At 39.3% G+C, this 25,538-nt stretch overlaps 1 protein-coding gene across 5 annotated transcripts in view; it reads right to left on the reverse strand.

Annotated features, from left to right (window-relative positions):
* The window catches only part of sash1 (SAM and SH3 domain containing 1), a 167,949-nt gene that overhangs the window by 69,094 nt on the left and 73,317 nt on the right, over positions 1-25,538 (reverse strand). The window contains exon 1 of one of the 5 annotated variants that reach the window (XM_020714612.2): positions 1,748-1,843. The exons of the other annotated variants lie outside the window; for them this stretch is intronic. The gene's annotated coding sequence lies outside the window, so the exon portion shown is untranslated. Of the gene's footprint in view, positions 1-1,747; positions 1,844-25,538 lie in introns of those variants that run through there. 5 annotated transcript variants of the gene reach the window in all.

A 25,538-nucleotide genomic window follows, 5' to 3' on the forward strand; every position in this document is an offset into this window, starting at 1 on the left:
AGCGCTGTCCGTGGAGCGCCAGCACTCTCCGGACTGTGCTGTCTTCTGTCAACTCTTCACATTTATAACCAACTTCTAATTCACTTGGATGTGTGTTAAGAAAACTCTTTTTTCATATTTACCCATAGTCTGTAAAAACAATGGACAAATCGAGGTGGGATGTCATTCATCGACTAGTTTCAGCATGGCGGCGCCCATATCAGGAAGCAATGGTCTTCCTATTTGGGAAAGCTATTTTTACACTGGGTGTTTATACACATTTACACACATTCTTAAATGTGCCTTTAGCATATGGCGTTCACAACAGACAATCAGGAAGGTGCTTCGTCTTAATTCTACTGTTTACTATCTACAGTCGGAAGGGGCTTGGTGTAAAATGTCAAAGTGGCACAAATCTTGTTCTAGGATTTTTCTTTCACAGCTCTAGTCCAATATATGAAAGACTTACAAATGGCAATTATTATTTTTTCCCTCATGATCAATTTTCAAACAGCTGGTACTTCAGTAATTTAAAGGGACGCCGTCCATACGTCACAACCACAGTCCCTGACTGGTCAAAGTTCAACCTAGTTAAACTTTCAACACATGTTCAATGGCATCCGTTTTGTACGTAGAATCCAAAACCGTTCTTAAAAGCTTGTGTAGCCACATGTGAACACAGAGGTTTAAACACAGTAGTCTGAAATACGCATTTACGTTTGTTTCAATTGACATTTTTTTCGGAAGAGGTCACTTAAACGCAAGTTGTCGAGGGTGGCGAGAACGTAGCCTCATACTAAAATGTCCATAAATGTAAGCTACATCATTTATTGCTCAAGAACATATATGCAGAGTGTGTTTGTGTAGTGTTTCCTCTTTTTAATCGCACACTGACAATGACATTGTGAGTTTGTTCTTCCTACACAGCAAGAAAGTCCATCAAGAGATGTTTGGAAGGGGAAAACTCCCCCCACCGATTTCCTTCTCCTTTCTGTTCAAGTCCCCATCCACACCTCCCTCTGCACTCTTGTGCCTTGTCAGCTGGTGGGGAGATCCAGATGTGAACTCAACAAAGGAGGTGAGACCGAGAGAAGGATAGAAAAAGGGAAAGAAATCCACATCCTTTGGGTGACAGACCTCATTGTCCGAGTACTTCTGGACTTTATGACACACATAAACATTTATGTGCAGCAAACAATGGAGTCCCTCTACATGACAAGGTCCTATTGTGAATGCATGTGTGTGTTTGGATGTGTGTGCATGTGAAGACTAAGCAAATGGTCAGTTGGGGGGGGGGGGGGGGGGTAGTACTGTGTGGTACTTGCAGGGAGTATCATTGAGAAATAGCTGCGTCACAGAATCCTCCTTTATCGTTTATTTGTTCTTCATCAATTTTCCGCTTTCACAAATTCGACTCTTATATGCAACAAAATGGAAAAGTAGTGACAAATTGTCTAGAATTACTCAGGAGTACACAATGGCTAACACATGTCCAATAGACTACACACCCTCAAACTGCATGGAGCCTCATGAAGTAGGTTAATAGAGTGAGTCAGCAAAAAGGGAGCTATTCAGTGAAAAACAAGATGTGAGACGGACTCCCAACTAAAGCAGATCTTTCACCAACTTTCCCTACAAAATAAACCAAAACAAAAGATTTTTTTAAATATTTTCTCTGAGAGAACGTTTCATTCAAAAACTAAAAGATCATTTCAAGAACAGAGTTCATCTCTTTCTACACAAAGCAAAGGAGAAAGTCAGTACTCACCGATAACTTCTATCCGAGTCAGTTTTACAGAGACTAACTGTTGGTGAACAGGAGCAACAAGTGCTGTACAGTGGAGAACAATGCGTGTCTGCCTGAGCGCAGCAAAGCGTAAGCGGAGCAGAGACGGAGGGAGGGCCAGTCAGCAGGCTGCGGCGCACATGGGAGGTGGAGAGGAAAAGGGGGGATTGTCCAACTCACATTTGGCCAATTCAGAGAGAGTTCTGGTCTTTGGCTCTCCATGTCTTGGTCTTTCCCCCCTGCTAACCAAAAAATGCCTCAAGAAATATCAAATTTCTCATCTATTTTAAGTTCTCTTCTGTTTGCTCTTATCTTTCCACAGCCTCCTTTTCTTCTTGCTGCTTTTTCACAGTGTCTCTTTGTTGTCTCTGCTGTGAACAGGCTGGTAAACTTCTGAAACTGAGCGATCCCATAGGAGCGACAAGGACGAGACACACCTATGCTCATTTAAGTAGGGCAAAAGTACAAAAAAAACCAACCTCTCGATATGTTGGTTCTTGTGTGCACACAAAGAAAATGACCAAGCTGGCCTCAAAACGGAGGGTTTGCTCTCTGTAATGGTCATACATGCAATTATAGAAACGGAGCAGAAAATTACCAGGCCGCTCAGGTTTTCGATTCTGCTCTCTCTGTTCTATTCACTCATTTTTTACTTTCCGGTCTTTTCAGTCAAAAATCCTGATTCAAACGTGGCTCAGATGCACCAAAAGAAAGGGGAAACAGGCAAAAATAGTCTTAGAGAAGAGAGTAACCTGATCCAGCTAAAAGCAACAATCAGTTGATTGAGTCACTCAGCACTGTGGTTTGGGTTTTTTCCATGTTAGTCCAAGAGATGGGGAAAGCTACCAGAGGAGAAGTAAGGGGAAGAAAAACAGATGAGAAATGCTGCTCCTTATGAAGACTCCTTGAGGTCATGGGAGAGGAGAACAGAGAAATGGGGATAGAAAAAGAGGACTGGGTTGGAGAAGGACCAAAGCAACGAGGTAGCATCACCTGAAGTATCACTTCCAGGATTTGGCTTGTCAGAGCACTTCTTTCTGATGCTACGTTCACCAGTTTGAAGAGGCTTGGTGCGAAATGTCAAAGCAGTGCAAATCTTGTGAATCTTGCTTCAGGCTTTTTCTTTCACAGCTCTAGTACAATACAACAATTCTTGGTCTCATAGTTCCGGCAGGGCACAAAAAGAAATTATTAATCCCTCCTCCATGATCAATGTTCAACTGGTTGGCAGTTCCGTGAATCAAAAGGGGCATCATCCATACGCCACTACAACCTTTGAGTCCCTAATTGGTCAAAGTTTGAATTTGTTTAACACAATGGCTTAGAGTTTTGAACATAGACCCCGAAAATGGTCTTAAAAATGTACATATCTACACATGAATGCTAGATTTTTAAAGCCTGATGCACATTCAAGTTTCTTTACATAGATTTTTCATATAAAGTGGTCACTTGAACATGCTTTGCCTAGGGCGGTGTGAACATAGCTTGAGCATTCCAACCAGCGGTAGCATGCACCAGTTTTGTAAGGATGGGAAGTGATGGTGAGGCCATCAGAAAACAGACTTTAACATCATGCAAAGACAGAGAAAACTTATTATTTACTTAAAAAAAACACAATTCTGCATGAAATTAAACTACAGAGTTTCTGTTTGCTTGTAAGACAAGCATGATGTTCTGCAGGATTCAGAGCAGTTTTGCATTATACAAATAGGACAACTCCACCAAAGTCAGTCTCGTCAATGCTGACCAAACTGTTTGTCCCTTGCGTAGAGAACAGCAGACCTGCATCTGTTTAGACCTGCCATCCCAACATAGTGAGAGAAACATATCTGAAAGCTTTGTGTAAACACACTAAGTGGGGAAATTTCAAAGATTCCGGAAAAAGAATCTCAATGATGTGCCATGTGACCAAAATGCATAAACAGGAAGTTTTAGAAGTTGATATACACTCACAGATGAAAAAAAAGATGGAAATGCAGTCAAAAATCTTTGTTTAAGTGGGTTAGACAGCACAATTCCTGTGTATAAAAGACTTATTATGCAACTTGTGGGGAAAATAAAGGAACCTAGTTACACTGTGTTGTATTAAAACTCCACAGCCATGGTTAAGTTCAATAAAAGTCATGGACGACAGAAGTTTGGCATGCACAGGAACATCAAAGAGGACATTTAAATATAAATTCTGAAGTGCTGCCGGAGGCTTTTGAAGGACTCCTTCCTGTTGGCTTATCTACTTCTTGTAAGAGTTTTACTCCTAGGTGCTCTCAAACATAGTAAAACACACCTGACTTCAAAAAACTTCAATCAAACCTGCATTGACTCTTACTTGACACTTTCACACTGAGCTGTTTAAACCACACTAGAGTTTGGTTTCTCAGACAGCCGACTTTACCCCATTTTCCACTTGGGTGTTATTGTAAAAAAGCAAACATGGTTAACGTGGCAAACGTGTAGAGATATCAGACTATATATTTTTTATATATTACTTACAGGAGTTAGCATAGTCACAGTATTTTTTGTTTTAGCTATATCAGTCTTCGAAGTTACAGGTGTTAACACGCTAATGCAGCTAATGTGCAACATGTCACAAACAAACTTAATACACCCTATTGTTGCACGAATGTGTTCAAAAACATACCATTAACTTACCAAATGGTATTTGAATGGTGTTTGGGTTAGGTCACCTGACTTGCAAGTCAACCAAGAAAACTCCAATTCACCTGAGAATAAGGGATGCAAACTAACAAAAAGAAAATGCCAATAGGGTAATGAAACAAACAGGAAAAAATAAAATAAATGAATCACTCTGCCTAAGGAAATAGCTGTTACAACTGCATATTTTTTCTGTAAGGTTTAGCCCACCCTAAGTTGTTCTTTGTTCTCGAAAGTGCAGTGTGAAAGCAAATAACCTTTTTTTTCGCAACTGCATACTAAATCAAAGCTGGACGGTAGTACATTGGTTAGTGCTCTCGCTTCACATTCCAAATAGGCTCATAGAAAATTCTATATTTTCCCCAGATGTGTCTGTAAAAGTGTCTTAAACAAACTACCTGTCCACTGTTGATCAACAATAGCTAAAATAAGCTCCAGCAGCCCCTCCACCCCAAAAGGGATCAAGTGGGTTAAGAAAATGGATAGATGGCTTTCCAATCAGAGAAACAGCTGCACAATCCTAGTGTGCAAACACCTTTAATCGAATTTCACCAATTCTTGAAAGATGCTCTGACTCTAATGAAGTGTTCAGAGGACATGCTTTAGTCCTTACAAGGACAACAAGTCCCACGGGATGAAACGAGACAAACAGATTTCCGCTTTCAAGAGCAATATCAATGTCATAGATACACACACCAGGTCAGAAAAAAGGGAGAAAATAATTATCTAAACTCCTCAAAATCAATTAACAAAATCTAAATAGGCCATTTAATTACTTTCAGTGCCATCCTTGTTCTCCTGAGGCAAACAATCAACCAGCAGACAAGAATTAGCTTTGAATCAGAAGGCTTACTGCAGGCCTGATCGCACACAAGATAAGGTGCTGATGAAGGCGGAGGGAGGGGGTGTTACCCCCTTACTTTTTCCATGCTCAAACGTGAATCAATACAACCCTTAAATCTTACTACAATTTCACTGAAAGCAGTATTCTATAGAAAATTGGAGTTCATAAATCCCCTTTGGCGTTTTTTTTTTTTAGACACGTTTCACACATACAAAAGAAGAAACGTCTAACCATCTGCTCGACAAGGCTGGGCAATACATCTATACATCTTTAAACGCACCCACAAACAAAACACCATCAATATGAGGATATTTTTATACACAAATTGGGAGAAAACATATCAGACCAAATACCAATGCACCTGCAGCCATTTTTTTTCTTACAGCATCACAGTTTTTTTTTTGATCACTCCACCGTTCCTCACAAAATTTAAAAGAATTCATGAATTTTAAACTGGTGGCAGTTAAGCAATTTAGCAGCAACATCACATTTTCTGCAATTTATATGCAAATGTAAGACAAGGGTTGGTGCAAAGTACCAAAGAGGAATTTGCACAAACTTATTATCTTAAATGACCTGCAACACTTATATATAGACTAGAGGCAATGATCTATCAATCGCCCAACCAACACAAATTGAATTAAAAGACTGCTTACCAAACATTTTATGACTTTTGTCGTCATGCGTTTCAGTGTTAGCGGTTGATCTCAAAGGTAACCTCATTGACCCCTTTGACTGGGGTGGGTGTGAGTCAGCCACAAGATGGCAGTAAAGTTCTGGGCTCCATTGCACATAAACACACATGCACACACACAAAAACTACACTGGCAGCCATGCCAGAACAGGGAGTGAACATGATGAAAGACCACAGAAGAAAGCAGACAAGCAGACTCAGCCGCGAAGCACGTACAAGTGAGGTTTAGGGCTGAAGAGAGTCCAAAACATTCCTAAAAAACTATATTCCCCCACACCACAATGTTCACATCTACAGCTTGGTAGCTGACAGGCGAGCTCTAAAGCAGGGGTTATTTCTTTTCTCCTGTCAAGCCACTAAATCAGACCTCTGCTTGTGGAGATGGGCTCTCTGTGAGTGGCACCAGCAAACTTGGCTGTAAAAATAAGTGAGCAACCATTCTGTATTCCATATTAATGTCAGGGCTGAAGGCTATGCGGGGGTCGCTGTGTGCTGATGAAGAGAGACAGGCGAGCTGGAAAAAGCAAAACTTCCATTAGATTTAGCCTGGAGGGTCAAGAAGTCACGGTGCCTGGGTCCACCATGTCAAGCTTCACAGAACTTTTTTCCTCCCCTTTACTCCGGCTGGAGGGTGGCAGCCCCACCAGAAGGTCACGCCGTTTGTGGGTTTGAGCGTAACGTCAGCTGTTTCTGGCTGATATTATTCCTTCCACCCCGTGTTGGCTTGTATTTCATACTTGAATGCTTTGAGAGCAGAAGAACATTAATAGCTTTAATAGATTTACATTTTAATGTTGGCTAAATTTAGCTTTTTTTTTTTTTCATTCTAAAGTAGCTCAGTTACTGAAAAGTGCTTTCTATGTAGGAAAGCTTAATTTTTCTTGCATTTGGCACACAATGGCAACTCATAGGAATTCAAAAAACATCATTTAGATTTTTGCATCTATTAATCTTTTCTAAGACATTGCTATTGACAAATTTTTAAAGCTCATGGTGATCTGAAGATAGATAGCCCCTAAGAGATTTACCATTCAGTAAAAACCTACAGGGAGGGTTAGATGTTTTTTATCTAAAAGTAAAAAAGATTAATCTAACTGGCTGGGAGCTGAACGTTTTGTGATAATACTATTGGCGGATTCTGCTTTTACACTAGTAAACAAACACTTTCAGTTCATTTTAAAAATGTATCTGTGCCATATGAGGAGTGTTTTGTAACTTTGAGATGATACAGACCTAAAAGTCTCAGATGTGACTCTCATGAAAATCATGTTTTTGGTGTTTTTAAAATGTTTTGTAGCATTTTTCTGTTGATGGAGGACATATATAAAGAACATTCAGCTTAAAATTGCATTTGTGAGGATTTCTTTATTCACGTTGATGTAAATCAGAAAACGGACAAAAAGAAATTCCGATGGATAAAGAGCTTACTTGTGACATAGAAAATACTCTGGTTAGGCCACAAGCTCCCTGCTCCGCTCCATTCTGATGCATCTTCACTTGCTGTTGGTCTTCATTCTCTTCAATCTCCTCGTCTGAGGTGATATCTGGCTAAAAAGTGTACCTCGGAGTAGCTCCAATATTGCTCGCCATTTTTTGTTGCCCCGGTAATGTTAAGTCAAAGGCGTGACGGGTTATGAGCTGGCGGGAGAGCATGTAAACAGAGAGCTCTCAGTTGTGGAATACATCGGTCTAAATTAGGGTTCATTCTCTTCATTTGTTCACTTAGATGTCATCTATTTAATACAAATACATTTTGAGTCTATTATGTCAATTTTGTCTTTTGCTTTATTAAGTTCCACCATCAGGGGAAATAATTGAACATTACAAATTGAACAGCTGGTGGGTTTATCAGGTCTTTAAGAGCCCTTACAACTATTCACTCTGTCTATAGAGAAAAAAACCATATTGGGCTTTTTCTATATCAAAGTCTCATTGGTGAGTGTCTGTTATAAATCAGTGACCCCCAATCCTCTGCTTAGTGATTTTTCCTTTCACCCCCATCTAACAGCCCAAATCACAGCACAGGCCTCATGCTGTTCAGTGCAGAGAGGCAGAAATCCTGGGAGAGAGCTGATGATTGTCTGTGATTACAGGCTGACCATCTCCTCTGGGCTCATCTGGCTGGTCCTCGCTCAGGTAACACTCTCCAAGTCATTAACTGGAGAGAGGCAGAGCTCTGAAAAGCCCGCCTGGGAGGCAGTGACGCGCTACCTTCACCTTGACATTGCCTAGAGGTTACACTACTCATTTAGCAGTAAAGTAGAGTTCTCAGAGGTGAGAATCACGAGAACGAAGCCTCCCGGATAGATAAAAGGTCTCTCTGTGCTATAGTCCCTTGGTTTTATCGGTTGAGCAAGGTCTGAATTGCTGGTATGTGTGTCAATAAATCGGAGAGAGCAGCTTGGTGTGACAGGGTTAACACAGACAGCAAGTCTCCTGAGGAAAAATTAGTGATATAACATTTTTTGTGGAGTATAAGTTGCACTTGAGTTCAAGTCGCAGGAGTCAAAAAATGCATAATTATAAAGAAGAAAAAACACAAGTCGTTCTGGAGTGTAAATCGCACCCCAGGCCAAATTATGTAAAAAAACTGCGACTTTTCCTTTGAAAACTATGGTACTTTGAAATGTATTAACTGCTTATCTATGCAAACTCTGATGCGTTAATGAGGTCACATGATTTACAATGGTCACTCTGAGACATCTTCTGACGGCAAACACACGCTAGAATGAGTGTAATCCCAGCATTTTGACACAGCTGATTGCTGTCTTCCCGATCAATCGGTCATACTTGAGCACTGTGCGTCCTCTCACATTTCCTAACAACCCTGACAGCGAGTAGGAAAACTGATTACTGAAAGAAAAAAGTGACAGATTCAGAGCAGAGGGCACAAACACTAGAATGGTCATAAAATGCCCCCAAACGCCTGTCATCATAAGACATCAGGGGATTCAGAATGGAATACAAAGGCTTTTGGATTGTTGATAATGATGTGCTGGAAACCTGCACACAGTCTCTCACTGGTTTGTCACTCAAAATACTGTGGAATTCACAAGAGCCGCCTGTGGCTGAGGTAAACGTCGCTGCTGAATGAACTCTCAGATGTGCCGGTGATCCTCCCGCCTCCTGCTTTTTCCCGCGCCCTCCCTGTCTTGACGAGTGCTTCACCCGGCTCTCTGGGGACTGGAGTCCAGCCAGCCGTGTGTAATTAAAAGCGCATAAAAAGAGATCAAGCTCTCTGACGCTCTTTCTACTCAGGATTGCCTTGAGGGTGAATCCAGTCAGCTCTGTCAAGCTCAGCGGATGAGATTCATTATCAATTTCTATACCTTGATTTGAATGAAAATGCCAAAAAGATCTTCTATTTCAGACAGATTTTCCTCAGAAAGAACTGAGACAAATATTTACAAATGATCTTAAACTTCTCTTTTGAAAAGAAATCCTGATGATTTGAAGCTCTGTGAGTAACATAGCTGGAGACATGTAAAATGGACTGGAACTGGGTTTAACCTGAAAAAAAATACTTTGATTGAATTGGTTACGGTTTAATGAACAAATAAATGTCTTCACACCCCCTGCAGCCATGAAGAAGGTGACATGTCAGGGGATTAAATGTCATTCTCTGTTCTGCTGAAGGAGACTGTGGCACCAAAGTGCACATGGGCAGGGTGGGGGAGAAAAAAAATAGCACTTTCAAGACTGATGTGCTTTCATAATGCTTGTTTAATTGGCCAATGTTCACACATTCTTAGTCCAAAATTTTCTAAATTCAGTGTAATCAGTGGAGAAAAAAAATGCAGACAGGTTCAGCATGTGATCCACACCACACTAAAATCCTGTTAAATTCACAACATAAAGATTCAACATGTAAATATTTCTAATCTGCATTTCTTATCCTTCTTCTTATTACACCATACTGCATCTAATCACAACACAGTCCTTCAGAATAGTTTTTGAATTTGCAATTTAAAATGAGGAAACTGACGATAAGCATTTAGCAGATCATGGGATAAAGACCCCTGGCACAAATAAAAAAACAAAAAAACATTTTGATCCTTTACGTTTTCTGTTTTGAGTTACAAAGAACAACTAGATTTCCTGTTTTGACAACATACGGTAACTGCCTCTATTATTTCGAATATGTATAATTGTATAATTGTCTATAATATATGTGTTCATATATGGAAGGAAAAAAAAAAGAAAAAAAAGTTCTGTTTGCGTTTATAACGGTTCTTGAGCATGAACGTTTTTTTTATATTCTCTTTTTTTTATGTGTGTGTTTTTTTGTTTTGTTTTTTAATATATATATTCGACAAACTTGTTTCCATTCCATCCATTCTATTACTTTGCTCTTTTTATATGCTAAAAGTATTTGCAAACTTTCCAAAGACTTTGTTTTTAACATGTTCTTGTGGCTTTATTTCTGATGATGGCCGACATTCATTCATTTTTTCATCTTACTCTGTTTTGTCCCTTACGGGGTCACAGGGTGCCGGAGCCTAGCCTTCACCCGTCAGTGGCTTTAAAGAAAATAAAGTTCAAAATTGCATTTTTGAGTATTCCTTTATGCAAATTGTTGTGAATCAGGAAAAAAGAGTGTATTTGTGACGTAGAAAATACACTGTGCGGCCTTGCAAGCTCCCTGCTCCGAGCTCTCAGCAATGGAGAGGGGAAGGGGGGTGGGGTTGATCTGGACCAACAGTCCGTCCCACAACTCAGAGGCAAATTTCGAATTAACTCCTGCTTCTCTGAGACAACTATGTCTTAGAAAATGACAGATTTTTATTTTTGGGCTAAAACAAACACTAAAAATTTGTCTTTTCCTAATTTCTTACCTACCCGACTTATTTTCCCTGCTGAAATATTTAATTCTCTCCACATCTCAGAACTTACACTCAGAACCACCCTTGTTTTCTCATCTCTCTGGCAAAACAAAAAACATTTTTTTCCCCGTGTGAAGAGAAAATACATCTTGTTTATTCTGTTGGAAAGCAGTAGAACCCCCCCCCAAAGAAAAGTAAGTTCATAAATCCATGCCTCACCTCCGTTTGCGAGCTTGCTTTTCGTCATATTTACTCTTACTGTAGAAAAGCAAGGTTGAATGAAAGCTGGAGGAATGAAAGCAGAAAAGGTGCAGAGCGAGACTCGTCAGGAGTAAAAACAAATATAAGAGGCATCTTTTAAATCTGCATTTACTTTTGATGTGTAATTGTGTTGGCTGCAGTAAAACATCTCAACTCTCAAGGTTTTTCAAGTGAAAGGTCGAAGAGACCAAGTAGAAACAGACTATTAAATAACCAGAGGTAGACTGCACTTAATTATGAGTTGTCTATTTTGCAGACGCAGTGATTGTGCATTGGAGAAGCCTTGGACCTGGAAGATGTGGTGGTTTACTTAATCATGGAGATGGTGGTATATGGGGTCTATTCTGAGGTGAGCTACATTTGGACTGGAACGAAAATGGTGGAAAAAGCTGCCAGGAAAGACTCAGAGGGTTTAGAGAGCGCTGGAGTCTCCCTGTTATAAATGGTTTCTAAACCCCCCCATCCCCCTTTTTTTCTTCCACAAATAGGATTTCACAAATGCCTTTTTATTTTTCATCGGCTGTTAATGGGTTCACATTTTTCAAACCCAAATTAAAGGGTATCAACTCAAAGATGTGCAGTCGGTGTTTATTTATGGATGTCATGAAGTAATCACTTGAAATAAACAATAGTTACCACCTTACTGATATCCAAGGCTGCCTGTTTATCGCAGCCAGACATGCTATTTAGACCGCTGGAATATTTTACAGCCCATACATCACCGCACAAACTTGTGTGTACGCCACACAGATACGCCGTGAGGTCACAGACCCCATTACTGTGACAGGTTCCAATCTTGTAGAAGACGGGCCAGCTTGGACCAAGAGACAAAGCCCCGGAACGGGGTTACACTCACAAAACCGGAGGAGATATAAAGAAAATGTAAAGAGATTTGAGATGTATGAGAGTGAACAGGACGTGCTCACCGCATGTGATATTAAGGTTTCAAAGCATGTTGGGAGAATGGAATTGTTTTCGACTGCCTATAGACTAGAAAAAACACGGACTCTTGCAATGCACATGGCCATGCAGGTGTGAAGAAAAGAGAAAGCAATTTACTTTTGTCAAAAAAAGGTATCAGGAAAAAAAAGAAAAGCATTACTCAAAGTACAGAACCACTTTAAGTTTGTTTGGATTACAGACCAAAACTCCAGGTTTCCAGAGAGCTTTATCTGAGCTTTTATCGACATCAGATAAAAAGCATGCTGAAGTTCAGCAGCTGCAGAAAGTACACATCTACGTTCACCTGGCCACTTCCTATAGAAAGTCTAAATGTGCTTTTTGGGCTTCCGCCTTCAAAAGTCCCACATTCAAGCACATTTTTAAAAGCATGTTTGGGCTGTGTGCAAATTGCACACTATTGAGCACACATTGCTTGTTAAACCAGGTCAAACTTTGATGAATCAGGGACACAGATTTGGAAGTGTCGTATGGATGGCATCCCTACTAATTTATGAGACCAACCATTTGAAAATTGACAATGGAGGAGAAATGAATAATTGTGGCCTTTGCCCGGCTGGAATTTTGACACCAAGTCTTTCATATATCGGAATAGAGCTGTGAAAGAAAAAAGTCTGGAGCAAGATTAGTGAATTTTTCACGAAGCCTTTTCCAACTGGTGGCAGATGTGCGCTAGTATCGGGTGGCTACTGTCCAGTGTGAACGCCAAATGCTAAAGCCATGTTCTTGAAAATGCCTAAATAGCCCTGACATTCCACTCTTCTTGTATTAACAAAGAAAAACATACAATACACGGCCTTAGCCTTTTTCAAACATCCAACGATCATAGGAAAAGTCAAGTTGGCATTTAAGCGTTCCAATTTAACAGTAGTTTGTCAAATTGTGATCCAGGAATGACCACACTGGCTGTTGTTGGCTCAAACATCACCCCAGCCCCCAACAGCACACTCACAAAGACTCAGGTGCTGGTTTCAGCTCCTATTGAAGAGGGGCTTAAGCTTCATTTCACACAAAATGAGTTCTCTGTTGGTCAGATAGACTAAACCATGAGGGGGTTAACACCAAAACAGAAAGGGGAGTCATTTACCTTTTTGGAAGCAAAGAATTTGAGCAAATTATGTTGATCTAAAAGTTATTATTTTGCTTTTAGTCATCTGCTAATGATGCCATTTTTAACCAACGTTAGCCCCATTTTTCCCCTACCTTTATTTCAAGAAATTGGGTTGACCTTTACTGCATTGTACGCTTGCACCAAAGGTATAAAGCGTTTGGATGTAACTTGACAGCCCGCCTCACTGTGAAATATGGACACCTATTCTGTGCTCCTCTCCCCTTTGACTCCATCTCCGTTCCCCTTGGCTGCCTTTAATTACAGATATAGGGATAATCCAGTAGTAGAGCACTAGCCTGAGAGGGGAGAGAAGAACCAACCAGTGGTGGTCGTGTACCCAGATTGGGAATTGCTTCTGAGGTTCTTCTGAGTACAGGCACAGCCCCCACCTCCCATCTAGTACAGAAACTTGTCAAAAATGACTGATTGCCACGTCTCTATGCGAGACAGAACCCGACTTACGGCCTTCAAGCTGCGCCTGAGATGTGATAGCTTGACATGGTGAACAATAGATTCTGTCAGGGACTGCAGATTTTCAATATTAAAAAGAAAATGACACATAACAGGTGAGTGGTTAAAATAATTATAAGATAGGTACCTCGTATTCTTTCGGTGTGTTCTTTTCTGATGAGAAATAATGGATGGTAGGGCTGCGGTTTAGAGAGTCTTTTTAGAGAAATACTTTATATGCAGCCCTGGAGCAGCCCAGTGTCCCAGAAATTCCATTTAATAAAAATTAGCTGCCTTTCTGGTGGACCTCATTCTCCTTCTTAATTAAAAGCTGAAGATAAAAATTGGTGGTCTCCAAGTATCACAACATATCCCCAGGACTTTTTGCACAAAACGCAGCTCTGCGCCGACATGAAAGGAAGACACTAATGCATATTTCATGCCAATGGGAAATGGCTTCCATCAGTTCCTGTTCTGGGAGCACTGAGGAAGAGGAAAACACTGTTGCTAACGCTGCTCCATGAGTTGTGTGAAGCTACGTACACACTGGGCATTTGTTGAAGAACGCCCTATAGGTGCGTGGCCATTGGGGTTGGGTATCACCAATAATTTCCAGAATCGCTTTGATATGATTCACAAGAGCCTGGATCGATTCGATTTTCGATTCTTTCGATCCAGTCGATTCGATTTTGAATTTAAACCGTTAACACATTTAAACATATTTGTATAGAAATATATTAATAATCTATATACGCTGTGAAGATATTCCAATTTAGTCAGCAATGTATGTTTAGGTCGACCGAGCGTAAGCATTAGCTGTCCTATGGGAAATTCCATTATGTGTGAGCATCAAGAAGGTCGACTTTGGGTTTACTGCTTTTATAAGTTATAAGTTAGATCACCAGAAAAGGAAAGCGATAAAAGATCCATCTCTACTTTTATGGATTGATTATTGATCTATTAAGCTTGGATCAATTCAGATCCATTAATTGATTTTATCAACCCAGCCTTAGTGGCTACGGCATTCACAAGCAGCGCACGTCTGCCACCCACAGTTGGAATAGGGTTGGAGCGAAATGTTGAAGCGGTGCAAATCTTGCATTAAAAGTTTCAGTGAAATTGCTAGAATCCTTGCAAAGGTGGATATGGATCACCATCATGTGAAGAGTGAGGCCTTGGTTTCTGTTTATTTGAAAAACAAACTGAGATGTCATGAGGTTTGTCGCCATGTCTTGGTTACAACCAATTCCGAGTCCTTAATCTGTCAAAGTTTAACCTGGTTTAGCTGGTCATTTAGTAGAAACACGTTTTGTACGTAGAGACCGAAAATGGTCGTTAAAAACTTGCGTAGCTACGCGTCAACACGACAGTCTTGAACGCCGAAGCATACAACATGTATTTTAAAGATGTGCAGCCCTCAGCTCTCATCTGTTTGCCTAGCTGTTGGACAGGACAAGTTAAAAAAAAAAAAAAAAAAAAAAAAAGATGTGCAGCATTAAACGTGCGTTTCCGAGGGCGGTGTGAATGTAGCTTTAGAACTCAGCTTTAGAACACAGCTCTATGCAACTTGCAGTGTGCAATCGGGCACAATCCAAAGGTGTGTGTGTGTGGGTGTTTGTGTCCACTTGTATTGGAGTGTTTGTGTGCCTGCAGGGTGTGGGCTGGGCTCCACTGAGCACGATCGCACAGCAGGACTCAGTTCCTGTGTAAAGGAGAGTAGCACAGCGGGGTAACACACATACAGACACACACATCCTCACACCATTGTCCCAGGCTTGTCTAAAACATTATTTCCACTTTACAACTGAGAAAATAGAATGGGGTGATTTAAAAAGAAAAAAGAATCGCCAAAAATAGGAGCCACAAATCCCCAACTACCATTCTGTTCATATAAAACAGTGTTCAGATTTTAGTTTTAAGGTGGAAACCAGCAGAAGGAAGTGGCAGAGGTTTATTTTACACAAGAGGATGTACCCAAGGCTATGTGTCTGAACAATCCACAGTAAAACCTACGCTAGAAGCTTTGCAGGTTGTTTCATCTTTCTAAAAGAAAATCTATATTTTTGCACATTATTATATCATCTTTTTTTATCCAAAGTAAATATTGCTTGATGCCCCTTTTCTGGGTCTTTATTTAGTTTTGACTTTGCAAAATGTAAAGAAGGATTATTAAGAAGCAAATTCAGGTCATAGACTGTCATAGATAAACCTACAGCAGATAGAGTCATTATCTGTGGTTCTGGTCAGTGAAATAAATGAAACAAGGAGACTTTTTGTCTAAAACGAAACAGATCTGGAATTTACTTGACTCATCTTTTTTTTTTTTACCACATTTGCTACAATTTACAGTGTTTGAATGTTATGTAAAAGGTTAATTATAAGATTCTGAAACTTTATTGGAAATTGAATAAAAACCTTTTCAAGCAGTGTTTGAAAACTGACTAAACCATGGATGTTAGTTAACCCTTGTGCTATCCTATGACCCCACCCTTACATAGACATGTCATCCCTACCATGACAAAGGTGGATAAAGGTGAATAGGATTTCATGTAATCCCTGTAAACCAGTGAAGATTAAAAAAAAAAATCACTGAAGAAAAAAGGTTCAGAGCACTGTCTTGTGGGTCTAGATGACCCAACTCCCAATGTTAAAGTGCCTAGGATAGCACAAGGGTTAAACCAGTCCTTAAGGGCAGGTGTCCAGCTAGTTTTCCTGAAATTCCAGCTGTTGATTACCTGGGCCAAGTGTGTTCTGCTGCACAGGCAGAGTAGTTTGAAAATCTAGCAGCTCACCAGCCATCCAGGACTGCAGTTGACACCTCTGATCTAGGATGTGATTTCAACTCGATTGATTTTGAGTCATCATCAAAACTTGCAGAAACCCAATTCATTGGATGAAGCCATCGTTTATTAAATAAATACAATCGTGTCTTTTTGCTCAGTGATTTCCTTTGTTCTTGGTTCTTTCATTTGTCTCGCAGTCATGTCGTCATGGCAATCTCAAACAAAATAGGTGGAGATTAAATAAGCTTAAACCGATTATGTGTCTCATTTCCTTTGGCATCAAACTAATGAGTTTAGATGGTGATTACATATGACGAAGTTGTGATAATTTAGGCAGTACAGTTTTATGGGTAATATTGTCATCTTCCTTATATGATAGGATAATGACAAAATGTAATCATTTAAAAAACTAAAACACAGTTTATTTGACTCAAACACATGTCCACCTAATGGAGTTTAAGAAAAAAAATTGTATATTTTAGATTTTTCAAGTCATATAACCCTTTGTAGTCTGGGGTCTTTTTAATTTGCTTTATTTATTCATTTTAAAAAAAAGATTTGTGACAAAGCTTGATATATATCTTTTCAATACGACCGCAGCTTCTTTTTGTACATATTTATTTTTGATTATAATAATTCCACAATGAACAGGGGACTGTTCAAAAACAGTTGTTTTTTAATAACAAAAATGGAGATCAAACTAACATTTTTTAATTTATTGCAAAATATTAAACATATAAAGACAAAATAAAATCTTTAAATCCACAAACAAAGCACATACAAATGGAAAAGATGTCCAAAAAAAACAGGCGAAGAGTCATTCCAAGTATTTATTCTAAGGTAGATAAAAAATTTGTTTCATAACGCTTGTTATATTTGTAACATTTTAATGAAAAAATTTGATCTAAAAGTTTTTGAAACCTTAATGTTAAATTTTGAATGAAAACTCTTAATAGAGGTGTCAGAGACTGCTGAGGGTCTATTGGAAGAAAATGAGATGAAGATAGCTGACAGAGGTCAACAGAATCTAACAGAAGCAACGCCTATAATCTAAATTTAATGTACTACAGGATGGGTACAGGAAGCAGATGGATGCCTCTGTGGACTTCCAAGGTCATGGTGGACCAGGAGTGGAGCTCCACCAGCAGGTGGCTCTGTTGTCTCCTGGGGCAGTACGCTATGAAACACGGAAGAACATCTGTTGTTCTGATGTATGTGAACAAGCGATATAAAAAAGCAATAATACACACACACACACACATTTTTGGATGAAGTTCCCACTCTTTTCCTAGTCTGTGTGTGAGTCACTGACTTCATTTTAGATGCACCAGCAGAAAATAAAGACAATGCAAACAGAAAACAGCTGTGCAAACAGCATGCAGTTCGTTTGATTAGCAAAGGCAAAGCAGGCAGAGGTTCCTGCTGCTGTTCAGCTTTCAGACTGCTGAACTTTATGGGGGATTGAAATCATTGGGTCTCTTTTATAAGGTCACTAAAGCTAAAGGTGAGATGTGCATGAACTTTCTAGAAACCAGGCATTGTGGGTAAAATTGGTGAAAAACTTTATTTCAAAGCAGAGATTAACTATTCTCGCATGTAATCTCCATCCACAAGAGACTTGGATAATACACAGAGACCCATTTTCTGCCTTAAACCCTAACGAACTTGTGTCAATTATTCAAAAATAGAAACTCGTTAACACTGTAAATAGATGACCTAATTCGACTGAGATTGGGATTGCTGGAAGCTGTCGAATGCAGGCACACGGTTGCTAAACTCATCTGAAGCCCATTACCTAACCATCTGTCCAGCTTGAAACCAGGATCACTGCGGCTCCACTAACCAGGCCACTTCTGCCTAAGACACACTTCATTAAAGTTCCACTCTGATCAGCTTTTATGCTACAGTAAAAACGTTCCTGGTGGTCTTTTAATTGTGATTCTGACATTTTTGAGTAAAAACAAAGAACCTGTGACGTTTTGTAGGACATAGTATCTGCAGAGCAGCAGGAGTTCATTAGACAGAATTAGACAGTCACTTTAGAGTTGTGGGTGGGACCGTTTGTACAGAGTAAACTTGCCACATTTCCCCATCATCCATCTGTTTACACACTCTCTCACAAGCTTATAGCCCCTCACAAATCTGACTTAACATTACAGATCGAACAAAAATGGCCACCAATATCGGAGATATCCAGACGTACAGTTCTCAGCCAGATGTCGGCTCAGATGGGGAAAAGGAAGACAGGGGCCCGCCGATTGTACCTTCTACACAACAAATAAGCTCATTTTCAAACAGCATTTTTTCATCTGCTCCTGATTTACAACAATTTGAAAAAAGAAATACAAATGCAAATTTAAGATTAATTTTCTTTAAATATGTATTCCATAGTAATAAAAAAAGACATAAGAACATGTTAAAAACACAAAAAAAAAATGATTTTCATTGGACTGGGACTGAGTTATTCACACAAACAAACTGAAAATGGTTTGTTTAGACATGCAGGGTTTGTTCCATGAGCTGAAAAACCCACAATAATTTAAAGATATCATTTTTATGTGTGAAAGTAGGAACAGTGCATGGCTGGGTTTGTGTGTTTTGTAATGAGAGCGTTGCAGCAATAAGTGACTTGTGGAGCTGGTTCCACGGAGCCATGCTGGGTACACTGTATTGATCTGCTTCACTGCTGGGAGGACTGGAGCGAGATAATGATGACTGTGATTCTACATTCTATTGCACGTCTCATGTCTTTGTCTCACCTAAAAATTTGCTTTCCAGAGAAATGTATCACCTCTGCTGCTTGTTTTTTCTTAAGGTGAAACAAAATCTCCACTTTAGGTTTGACCGCCAGCACCACCTTCATTGTAACTCTGGTAAAGTGCAGCTGCAGTCACACCAGTTCTAACGTATTCAAAGCAGCAGACCGCTTTTATATTCGTTTTTTTCTTTGTTTTTTTCATAGGCAGCATTTTCTGGAACACCATTACCTACCTATCTTTCATATTTTCATTTGCTAGGAGGTGCATTCCCAAAGCACACTTTTAATTCAAAGGAGGAACACATAAAAGATCTTTAGCGGGAAAAATTAGACCACTGTGAGACCAAAATAAGAAAAAACATTCTTTTAAACTCAGAAAAAATGAACTGCTATTTTTCAAGGTTCAATGTAATGATTAATGCAAGGCTGTCTGCAAAGCATTTAGTTGATTTTTCTTTTCAATCAAAGATGAACTATTTAGAGTCTAAGCAAAAGAGACATTTTTACACTTACACTTTACATTTTTTAGACAAAAAAAAAAGAAAACAAAATTTAAGTATAAAAACACCTGATCTGAAGATTCTTTGATGACAATGCGTCTAGTATGAACATTTCATATAGATATTTTCTGTACCTCAAAGTCTGATAAACCAACAGAAGTAATTTGTTATCAACTGCTTATGCCTTTTGAAAGCAGCATCCTCCTCTTTCATCCCATCACCATCCGAGTGCTGTTCTAATGCGCCCATCATGTCTGCTTCATGGTTGGCTGCAGCATTCATTAATATCCGGCTTTAAAGGACAAGCCAGCGAATAATGTTAATGATTGTTTGCTGGTAGCTAATAATTGAGTGTTTCAAATTTTTGTCAAGTGCTAGCATGGCTGAACACGAGGAGATGATGTTTTTCCAGCAAAGGACTGACAAATTATCTAATACCTTCTGAATATTCTAAGAAATCAAATGTAAAAAATTAATCTTAAATTGGTTTCTAAATGAACAAATAATAAGTCTTACACATAGGGAGACTATTTTTCCCTGCCTTATATGTAATCCCTAAAAATGTCAAAGCAGTAAAAAAAAGAGAAAAAAGTAACACAATTTGCAACAGAAGGCGACCCTTAGTAGCTCTTTTTCTTCTAAATTGTGTAACACAAAGAGCAAAGTTTGTGCTGTTATAGAGGACTTTCTGTGACTCAAGGTTTAAGAACTAAAAAAAATGGTATTAAAATCAAAACTCAAACTGGCTCAGAATTTGTCCTCTTCTGACAACATAATCGGGTCAAATAGCGCATGTCAAGTATCACAGCACATCTGCTGTGTGTTGACCTAAGAGATTACTAATCCAGATTTACTGCAATTTTGCAACAAATAATCTGTGAATTTCAGATAAAAACTTTGTTGCACACAGTAAGCCTTAGATTCTATGACTTTACCTTAATGGCCTGCCAAGAACACAGATTTAGCACTTCAAAAACTGAACCTTAAAGTAAAAACACCCTTGTTTCTAGAAAAAATGGCTGATATCTTATCTTGCAAGAAAAATCAATCAAGAAAGTTTTTCATGGGCAAAATAGTCTTTGTTTGAGAAAACAGGTCTTAGTTACCTAAAATAAGAATTCTTGGTAAGACCATTTCCTTACAGTACATCATTGGAAGATTTCTTTTGCCTTAAGGAAAGTTAGCCAGTGGAGTAAGAATTTTTTAGGCATGAAGGCATTCATCATCGTAAAATAAAATAATCCCTGAAATATTGCAGATAAATGATATTTCACTCTTCTCACTTTAATTTTTACTTGAGGACAAAACTCAAAGAAGCTGTCTGACCAGTGGAATTTTATTTATTTAAAAATAAAGGACATTTGTAATAATTTCAAACCTGTTTTGGGTTCCCGTATATGTTGTAGAAAGTTCAGCAATATGCTTAAATCCAATGGACCAACAAGCAAAGATGGTAACATTTCTTTGACCTCAGATAACTTTGTGTCAACGGCATGACTCTAAATGCTGCACTAAAAACTACCTTCTTTGAAAATAAAAAATGTTAACATTTCAGCAGTACCAAAAAAAGCAATTACTCTTATTTCCATCTCCACAGTGTAACTCTCACAAAGCTCCAGCTTAACTATACAGGCAGGTAGCATCGGAAAGCCCGTGTGCCGTAAAAAAAAAGGCAAATTAAAAACGAACATTCATATGCAAATATGTATGAAGCATGCCTGATGCGAGTCTGTATATGTGTGGAGAATAGAGAGGGGGGGCAAGGTAACCTGCGTGATGGCATGTTTGTTATGTGAGTGCGTGTCCCTAAAGCAGTGTGTTGCATCCTGTAGTAGTGTGTCCTTGAGGAGAAGAGCCGCAGAGTTATTACAGGCAGTAATCTCATGAGGAAATGGAATATTCATGAGCATTGTGCTGCCCTTAAACAAAGCTCTCGAAAAGTCTCAAATGGTCGTCCATACAAATAGAAAAAGAAAGTCCTTTTTTTTGCACGGATTGGATGTCTGCGGAAATGTGAACTTTTTGGATCCTTAAGCAAATGTTGTGATTGTTCTCAGCAAAGTTTAAATGTTTGATGCCAAAAACAAAACAAAACACAGAAGCTTCATAATTTTTCTGTGAAAAATAGGTCAAAATCATCTCGCAGTCATAAGAACTATTTAATTAGAATTTCCTGAAAAAAACAGGCAGCAGATTTATTAATTTATTTTGGCTAATACCAAATATGTCTCCTCGGAGGAGGATTATGAGGAAGCATGGAAAAACTAGGAGGGATGTGAGGGTTTTCCAACCAAACTGTGGACCTCAGCAATTACCCCTGAAATAACCTCCTTGATTGATATCTCAATTACGCCATGCCTTTCTTGTGTGTTATCTTGTCTCGCACACCCCTCCTGTCCCCATTCTCAACTGCTCGATGGGATGCTCAGAGGAAGAATGGGGGTGACCTTGGCCCCCGCCGCCCCCACCCCCGCGTGGAGCTTCTTGTCGTACACTCTTGTCTATCCAATTATATGCGACTGCGGCGCTTTATTGAATTCTCCTTTTCATATTTATTTTGCCTAAATGTGTGCAGAGCAAAACGATCCCAACAAGAGGAAATGTTCCGGGAAGTCCGTTTGGTTCCAGAATCCGCCACATGGAAATTTGGGTCGGTAACGAGGCACACGGATGAAAACCAAAATTAGATTTGCTGCACTATGTTGGTACCAATGTGGAAGATAAACAACCCAGTCAGCATGAAGCACATGTAATGATAATGAAACGGTGCTAGAAAAAGATTTCCATTTGCTTTTGTCTCTGAGTGATGTTAAAGGAGTCTTACCTGATGGCGGCAAAAGGGAGTCATCACAAGGAGGAGGACACAGCAAGGAGAAAAGAAAAAAGAAAAATTCACATTAGTTAACAGGCTTCTGCTTATCCAACAATCATCACCAAATATTAGCAGATGACCCGTGTTTTTATTGATGAGACTTTTGGGTGCAAAGTATACCAAGCTAATGAAGCCTAGGAGAACTAATTGATTGCAGTTAAGTGCAGCAATTACTTTGAATTAAGGGTTGAAGCTTGGACCTGTGTGTTTAAAGACCCACTCTGATGTGAATTTTCTTTTCTTTTAAATGCTCTTGTGGCATTTTTCTCATGATGGTGGAGACGCATGTAGAAAATTAGGCTTAAAATTGCATTTCTGAATATTTCTTTATCCAAATTGTGAATCAGGAGCCGATAAAAAGATACCGTTGGAAAAAGAGCTAGAAACTACCCTGGGCGGGGCACAAGCTTCTCTGCTCCATTCTGATGCATCTACTTAATTCATTAGATTCATGAATGTCCTTGTTTTCATCGTCTTAGCTGGCATCTGGCTCAAAACTGTACGGCTGGATGGCTTCAATATTTCTTTTCATTTTTGTTGCACCGGTAATTTGGGGGTATGAGGGGCTGTAAGCTTTCAGCAGAGCATGTAAACAGAGAGTTTTCCACAACGGGGAGGGGAAGTGGGGGTGGGGTTGCTTCATACCAATGGTCCCTTCCAGAACTCAGAGGCAAGCTAACAACCTCAGCAACCCAGGTTCAAGCGGCCATTTCCAGTGAGAAGTAAATCCTTGTTTCAGACTTTCATATTCAAGTGTAACTACGCAAGTTTTTACATCGGCTTTTTAGCTCTATGTACAAAATGTTTGGCCATTGAACATGTGTTGCTATAAAACCCGGTCAAACTTTGACCAATCAGGGACTCAGATATGGTAGTGATGCATGGATTTGGTTTATCTAGTGAAAACAGACATGAGGACGAGCCAGACGACATCTGCATTTGCTTTTCAAATAAAGACAAATTAAGGCCACTTTCCTGGCATTGTAAGGACACTAGTGATGGTCCAAACCATTTCAGTTTTGTGCCCAAATTGTGAGTTTTACATCACTTCAACATTTTGCACTAAGCCTCCTTCAACTGTAGGTGGTGGACATGCGCTAGTCAACAATAGAAATAGAACAAGAAGCCCCTCCCCTCTTGTCCAGCGTGAACACTGTGGGCTAAATGTGTGTTCTTGAACACACGTCAAATGTCTGGTATGCATAGCTTTATGAATTCTTGCTTCTTTACAGAAAATATGTCTTAGAAAACGACACAGGTTTTGGGCTTTTACAATGAATCAAAAATGATCTGGTGGGTCTTTCAAAGATGTTTAGCAGCAGTTTAGGATATAAAAACTGCAAAAACATCCCACATGTCAGATGTGGTTGGAATGGACGAGCCTTTGGAATCTGCACAGACTCCGCATGAGCCGGTATGGAATATTTACTGACGCATCACCCTGTTTGGTTTTAAAGGCATGCAAATGCCCCCCAATCCACCCAGACAGCCAAATGACAGTGCCAGCCAGTGTGATCCGCTTACCAAAGTGCATGAAAATAAATGACTTTTTCATGTGCTCTTCGGAGGTAAATTGCTTGAGGCATCTGCGCAGTTACAGCTAACAATTCCATGCTGGCAGTGTGGGTAAGGCCAATATTCAAGGCGAACTTCTTGTTTAATTGGCACGCTGATTTACATCAGATATGTCCTCCAACGTGCTGATAACCAGGCAAAATATAGCCACCTTTTGCAATAACAAACAGCTTGTTACTCCCTGAAGAAGTTCTGTGCAGCTTTCTGGCTCAGTGTCCGTACTGAGCTGTAGCTAGTTTTGGCTCTGGTCCCAGTAGCTGTGGTTTCCAAAGTATTTTTTAGAGGAAAAAAAAAAAAACAATCTACTTAGTTTTAACCTACAGGGATTTTTTGATTAGAGGATTATTACAGTTTCCACAAAACCAAGATATAACAAGAGTTTATTCCTAATTAATTTGGTCATCAATGAGGTTTTGTGCAGGAAAATGTGAAGATATTTCCAAATGTAATGTGGTTCATGTATATTTAGAGCTTTATTCACTGGAAAATTCCATCACTGCAAAGCAAATATTTCCATATTTAGCTGAACTTCAAAAGAAAGCTAGGCTAGAAGCATCTTAGTTGTGAATGCAAAGAGTTTCCCAGGGGCTTTGCTTCAATCCACTGTTCATAAAAGTGTTCGTGTCTGCATCATTCTATCTAGTCCAATACATTTTTGTTATCAAATGTCCCCTCATGATTCTTAAGCTGCTCATATCAGCTCCATAAAGCAGGAAAACATCAAAAAGGCAAACAGTTATTGCCACCAACTATCCACAGAGGGCTCCTCGGTTTATACAGACACAGAAAGTAACCAGAAATAAAATAAATACAACAATCACAAGACTTTTATTAGTCCACAAATTAATGCAATGCTATATCAGGTATGAAGATATAGTACGTAAGGGGAAATTAACATCAGTGTTTAACTGATGCATTTTCAAAAAGAAAATTCAGTAGGTTACCTAAAAAAAAGAGTAAAAAAATCAAATCTATATTGTACATATTCAGGAAAAACAATGAAGTTGGAAAACTAAAAAAATACATGGAGGATAATAGAGTGGATTGATTCAGTTTACAACTGATTTTGACTACAGGTAATAAAAATAAGAGGGGGGCCTCATGAAATGTAGATAGCTAGTAATTCTAAAGCTGCAGTATGTTCACACCATCCTTAGAAATGTGGGTTTAAGCGGCCACTACTGATTAAAAGTCTATGTAAATGTGCATAAATGCGTGTTTTTGGCTTCTACGTCCAAAACTCTCGTGTTAACCTGTAGCCACGCAAGTTGGCATGACTGTTTTCAGGCTCTATGTACGAATCCCTTGTTTCAACGGTAACTTACAAAGAAAAGTCTATATAAATGCACATAAACGTGCAGCGGGTTTCCACGTTTAACACTTTCGCGTTCACAATTAGTAATGCAAGTTTCTACGTTTTCCGGCACTACGTACAAAAGATGCAGCCATTGAATCCACGTTTGATATTTAAACTAGTTGAAGTTTGACCA

Source organism: Oryzias latipes, chromosome 24 (assembly GCF_002234675.1).
Source record: "Oryzias latipes chromosome 24, ASM223467v1".
Taxonomy (NCBI): Eukaryota; Metazoa; Chordata; class Actinopteri; order Beloniformes; family Adrianichthyidae; genus Oryzias; species Oryzias latipes.